Source organism: Suricata suricatta, chromosome 2, assembly GCF_006229205.1.
Source record: "Suricata suricatta isolate VVHF042 chromosome 2, meerkat_22Aug2017_6uvM2_HiC, whole genome shotgun sequence".
Classification (NCBI taxonomy): Eukaryota; Metazoa; Chordata; class Mammalia; order Carnivora; family Herpestidae; genus Suricata; species Suricata suricatta.
This window is the reverse complement of record NC_043701.1, coordinates 143,266,143-143,272,689: the sequence shown is the minus strand read 5'-3', so window position 1 is coordinate 143,272,689 and position 6,547 is coordinate 143,266,143. Positions and strand designations below refer to the sequence as shown.

The 6,547-nt window shown below is 38.8% G+C and overlaps 1 long non-coding RNA gene across 1 annotated transcript in view; it reads right to left on the bottom strand.

Annotated features, from left to right (window-relative positions):
* Positions 1–3,102: 3,102 nt before the first annotated feature.
* Positions 3,103–6,547, bottom strand: part of LOC115272706 — a 16,089-nt gene continuing 12,644 nt past the window's right edge. The window contains exon 3 of the long non-coding RNA XR_003900416.1: positions 3,103–3,277. This is a non-coding gene — a long non-coding RNA (uncharacterized LOC115272706). The remainder of the gene's footprint in view (positions 3,278–6,547) is intronic.

Genomic DNA, 6,547 nt, shown 5'->3' with positions numbered 1-6,547 from the left:
TGATTTTTTTTTCTGTATGAATTTCCTAGTAAATAACATCTGCTTTGTGCTAAATATAACATTTAATAGACAAAATTGTTTAGGGCAGGATCCTAACAACTATTATTATGACACACATCCAACTAAATTCTCTTGAATCTGTACTTGGCTCTTTAATCGTCAACAATATATTCTGAATCTTTACTAGGGTCACAACCTTTTCACCAAAGCACTTTCATTGTTGTGGTTATTCAGGTTGCAAAGGATTAGGGTGAACCCATGGACTCTAGAGAGTCTCTTGAGGTGACTAGAACTGAAGGTACAGTCTCACAGATTTCTATTTATGAACAAAGAATCAAAGGGAAAATGACTTTTTAAGCATGAAGAACCACAGGACAGGGCCAGAAGGGAGCAAAGGTTCTTGTAGACTATTATGTGGTGATGTGTTTTTATTTCAGATGAGTAAGTTGGATAAAAAAAATTTCAGAAAAATGTGTATCTCTTCCTGGAAGCACTTATATTATATAAAAAGATAGTAGAAAAATTGGATATTTCTGGATTTTCATAAAACATCTTAATGGGTGTCACTTCTCAGTGCAAGTACAGTAACCTAGTTTGTTGCAGTGGCATTGGGGTAGACGTGATGGGATCGGAATTTGGAATCAGACCTGCTCCCTGAGGGGCACTTCTGAAAACAGACCCATGCTTTGAACATGGGAGAATGGCCAATCTAACAAACAGAAAATGTTGTCCAAAGAGCAAGAAACCATCAAAGAATAGGCAGTCCAATTATCTACAGACCTTGTGAGGAACCCAGACAAATATGTAACAGATAACCTCAGGGATGAATGTATCTGACTGTGTGAAACTAGACAGTAGAAACTTGAAGAGTTTTCAATAGACACTGGTTTTCTGCTCCTTGGTTAGAATCAAGAGGAAGACTCCATCCCTTGGTAGGAGGGCAGCAAGAACAACGCCAATGTTTGAGGAACTAGGTAATCAAGAAAGTGATCAAGACAAAGATGTCAAATGCAAGGGAACCAGGTGGGGACACAATTATAGTGGCATGCAAAGTGGAGCTTAATTTTGGGAGCAAGGCAGAGTGCAGTTAGACCAAAGACATCAGATCAAAGGGTGATGGGACGGCATATGTTTAACTCATCTACCCAAGAAATATTCACTGAATATTGCCAATATTCCAAATACTCTTCTGGGTATAGGGGATGCCCAGATGATCAAGACACACATGGTTTCTGTCCACATGGTGTACTTAGAAGGTTAATCCAATAATAAGTGACAGAAAAGATCAAAGGAAAACCTGAAAACAACATATTCTATTACTTACTGATTTCCAACAATTTTTATGTGAAAAAAAATAAAGGAGAATGAGTAAAATGCCCATAAGTCCAATGCTTCAAAATTTCATAAACTAAAATTCCAATTCTCTTCTATCCATTCCATCTTACCTGAAACAGTTTATCCTTTTCAGAAGTTTTTTAAAATATAAAATTATGTCTGTGCATTTTGGTAAACAGCTTTGCTTTATTCACAAATGTTGTGGACAACTTCCCAAGTCAATATATATAGATCTACCCCATTACTTTAATAGTTGCTTTGTTACCCATAGTACAGACATACGATAACATATTTAACCATTTCCTCCTAGACAGATTGTTTCCAGATTTTATTACAGGCAATTAATGTTGCATCTTAAATCTTTTTAATTTTTTAATGTTAGTTTCAGGTATACAGTATAGTGATTCAACACTTTCGTACAACATCTGATGCTGATCACATAAGTGCACTCCTATGCCCATCTCCATTTTTTAACCCATCCCACTTTCCCTCTGGTAACCATCATTTTGTTTGCTGAAGTTAAGATCCTGTTTCTTGGTTTGTTTTTCTCTCCTCTCCCCCTTTCTCGTTTGTTTCTCAAATTCCAAGTATGAGTGAAATCATACAGTGTTTGTCTTTCTCTGACTGACTTATTTCATTTAGCAGAATACTCTCTAGCTCCATCCATGTCATTGAAAATGGCAAGATTTCATTCTTTTTTATGGCCGAGTAATATCCCACTGTGTGTATGTGTATACACAGACACACATACATACACACACAGACACACATACACACATACTATCTCTTCATCCATTTATCAGTTGATGGATACTGGATTGTTTCCATAATTTGACTATGTAGATAATGCTGGTGTCAACATCAACGTGCATGTATCCCTCTGAATTAGTATTTTTGCATTCTTTGAGTATATGCCCTTTTAGTATAATTTCTGGATTGTAGGGTACTTCTATTTTTAGCTTTTTGAGGAAACTCCATACTGTTTTCTAGAGTGGCTGTACCAATTTGTATCTTTTTAAAAATTTTTAAATGTTTTTTAAAATTTATTTTTGAGAGAACAGACAGACAGACACAGCATGTGCAGGGGAGGGTCAGAGAGAGGGAGACACAGAATCTGAACACAGACTCCAAGCTCTGAGCTAGATGTCAGCACAGAGCCCGATGTGGGGCTTGAACCCACGAACTGAGAGATCATGACCTGAGCCAAAGTTGGATGCATAACTGACTGAGCCACTCAGGCATCCCCTAGTTTGTATCTTAAATCTCTTTTGTTAAGATCCTACCTTTGTTCTAGAACATAAGAGTGGGTTGGATTTAAAGGTGGGAAGCAGGTGGAAACAGAGATAGGAAGAAGGCTGGGGAGCAAGCATAGACTGAGAGGCACACAGGAACATTTCTGCCCAAGTTATCTTATATAGACCATCAGTAAATGGGTCCATGGTTCTTCACCAAGTCCTCTCTCTGATATCATGCCTTTGTCTTAGATATAAGGTGTAGTCTTGACTTACATGTCTAAGAACCTAGGAAGTGCTTTTGAGGAAGGTTGGTGGGCATGAGGGTCATTTGAGTGACTTTTCTTGGTTGGAGAGTAATATACTTCAGTTAAAAGTGGACAAAAGGAAAGGGAGAAAAGAATGTGGTATTTTTACATGATTAATAAAAGTAAACTTTGAAAACGTTTGATATAGTAACTAAACATGTAGCTTTCCATTAAATTGGAAGTTCATGAGAACTATCTTTTCCTGGAATATTAAAACCAATTTCTGCTTTTCTTTTCAAGTTCCTTTTAAGGGAGGGCAGCCTATGGCAAAAATTAGGCTTCAGGACTTCAGAAATTGATGCCTCTCTCAGTGTGCCAGCTCCTCCATTCCCCAGCAGGCCATCCTCTGTGGTACAACCACATGCTTGACAGATTTTTCATTTCAGATTCTGGATGTGTTTTCTGAAGGATAAAAAGTATTATTGCAGAAAATGTTAGAGTGGTGCTCCAAGAATATCCTTGAAAAGGCAAAATAAACCAGTCTCCTTGTTTTCCTTATAATGGTCTTAGTGTTGGCTTTGTTTTCTTTTTTTATGTTCCCTGCCATTTGGGTCATCCTGATATTCCCCCCTCCTCTACTTTATTATCCTCCTTGGTGACCTTTAACATCTATCAGGCAAAAGGGTCATTCATCACCTCATAGTGTCATCAAGAGCATCAGTAATTGTGCCAAGTGTCACCCGCTGGAGTCTGGCACTTTATACATTGTCGTCATTTGTACTTCTGTTGTTGCATTTACTACATTCTGATATTTATATTTCAAACTAGAGGTCAGTCTAGAGTCCTTCACTGTGTCTCTTGCAGAACTTTGGTGAAGTAGAAATTTGATAAATATGGGTCTTTTGTGCATGGTCTTGAGAGGACTTTGAAGGAAAGGCAAGAAATGGGGGGCTTAAGGCTTAAGAATGAGAGAACTACCATGAACAAAATGTGTGGGGCAGATCAAGATGGTGTTGTGTGGCTGGTTAGGAAACCATTCAGGCAGGAGCCTCACATTTGTGAAGGAACTCAAATTTAGACTTTGACATCTCCAGTGTGATTATACTTAAAAAAAATCTTTTTACTGTTTTTATTTATTTTAGAGAGAGAGAGATTGAGAGAGACAGCATGAGCAGGGGAGAGTCAGAGAGAGAGGGAGACACAGAATCTGAAGACAGGCTTCAGGCTCTGAGCTAGCTGTCAGCACAGAACCCGATGGGGGGCTCAAACCCACAAACCGTGAGATCATGACCTGAGCCGAAGTTGGACTCTTAACTGAGCCACCCAGGTGCCCCAGTGTGATTATACTTAAAGTCACAGATTCACACAACAGAATATGGAGTATGCAGCTTTTAGAGATTGTGTCCTATTATGAGTCTGTACCATCTATAATGTATTCTGAATAAGTTTTTAAACAAAATTACACTTGTCTTTTAGTCAGTGTAAGCACTTTGTATTCACCTATTGATGGACATTTGGATTGCTTCCAGTTTTTAGCTATTGAACATAGTATGCCAGGATGCCTGGGTGGGTCAGTTGGTTAAGTGTCTGACTCTTGATTTCAGCTCAGGTCATGATTTCACAGTTTGTGGGATTGAGCCTTGCATCACGCTCTGAGCTGACAGTGCAGAGCCTGCTTGGGATTCTCTTTCTCCCTCCCTCACTGCCCCTCCCCTGCTTGCACTCTCTATCTCTCTCAAAATAAATATTAAAAAAAAAAGTTTGCCATGAACATATGTGTGCAAGCATTCATATGGACATATGCTTTCATTTATTTGGGGTAAATACATAGGAGTGGAATGGATAGATGATCTGGTAGGTGTCTTTAATTTTTTTAGGAAGAAACTACTAAATAGCCAAAGTGGTTGTACTATTTTACAGTCTCAGCTCCTTCACATGCTATCCAACACATAGTATGATGAGTTTGTTTTTGCCATTCTAGTATAGGTGCAGTGATATTTTATTGGTAAGTGAGATCTCACCATATTCACTGGTAAAAATGTGCATTTGCCCAATAATATTAACACCTAGTAATATTTAGCATCTTTTCATATGCTTATTTATGATACATGTACCTTTTTGCATATATACACTTTTTTGAAAAATTGATTTTTTTCATTTAAGCTTTCAGAGATTTTCATATGTTCTGGATAAAAGTATTCTTTTTTTTTCCATATACAGGCTTTGCAAATATTTTTTTCCTCATCCTCTGGCTTGTATTTAATATCTTTTCAAGAGTTGAAGTTTTCAATTCTTTCTTTTCAAACTTTTTAATAGTTTTTTAAAAAATAGTTTATTGTCAAATTGGTTTCCATATAACACCCAGTGCTCTTCCCCACAAGTGCCCTCTTCCATTACCACCACCTCTTTTCCTCCCTCCCCCTCCCCCTTCAACTCTCAGTTCGTTTTCAGTATTCAATAGTCTCTCAGGTTTTGTGTCCCTCTCTCTCCCCAAATCTCTTTCCCCCTTCCACTCCCCATGGTCCTCCACTAGGTTTCTCCTGTTCTTCTGTTAGACCTATGAGTGCAAACATATGGTATCTGTCCTTCTCTGCCTGGCTTATTTCGCTTAGCATGACACCCTCGAGTCCATCCACTTTTCTACAAATGGCCAGATTTCATCCTTTCTCATGGCCATGTAATACTCCATTGTATATATATATATACCACATCTTCTTGATCCACTCATCAGGTGATGGACATTTAGGCTCTTTCCATGATTTGGCTATTGTTGACAGTGCTGCTATGAACATTGGGGTACATGTGCCCCCATGCATCAGCACTTCTGTATCCCTTGGGTAAATCCCTAGCAGTGCTATTGCTGGGTCATAAGGGAGTTCTATGGATAGTTTTTTGAGGAACCTCCACACTGTTTTCCAGAGCGGCCACACCAGTTTACATTCCCACCAACAGTGTAGGAGGGTGCCCGTTTCTCCACCTCCATGTCAGTGTCTATAGTCTCTTGATTTGTTCATTTTAGCCACTATGACTGGTGTGAGGTGGTATCTCAGTGTGGTTTTGATTTATATTTCCCTGATGATGAGTGATGTTGTGCATCGTTTCATGTGCCTACTGATGTCCTCTTTGGAGAAGTGTCTGTTTATGTCGTCTGCCCATTTCTTCACCAGATTATTAGTTTTTTGGGTGTGAAGTTTGGTGAGTTCCTTATAAACTTTGGATACTAGCCCTTTATCTGATATGTCATTTGCAACTATCTTTTCCCATTCCATCAGATGCCTTAGTTTTCTTGATTGTTTCCTTTGCAGTGCAAAAGCTTATCTTGATGAGGTCCCAGGAGTTCAGTTTTGCTTTCATTTCCCTTGCCTTTGGGGATGTGTTGAGTAGGAAATTGCTGTGGTTGAGGTCAAGGAGGTTGTTTCCTACTTTTTCCTCAAGGGTTTTGATGGTTTCCTGTCTCACATTCAGGTCCTTCAGCCATTTTGAGTTAATTTTTGTGTATGGTGTAAGAATGTGGTCTAGTTTCATTCTTCTGCATGTTGCTGTCCAGTTCTCCCAGCACCACCTGCTAAAGAGGCAGTCTTTTTTCCATCGCATACTCTTTCCTGCTTTGTCAAAAATTAATTGGCTCTACATCTGTGGGCTCAGTTCTGGGTTCTCTATTCTATTCCATTGATCTATGTGTCTGTTTTTGTGCCTATACCATACTGTCTTGATGATGACAGCTTTGTAGTA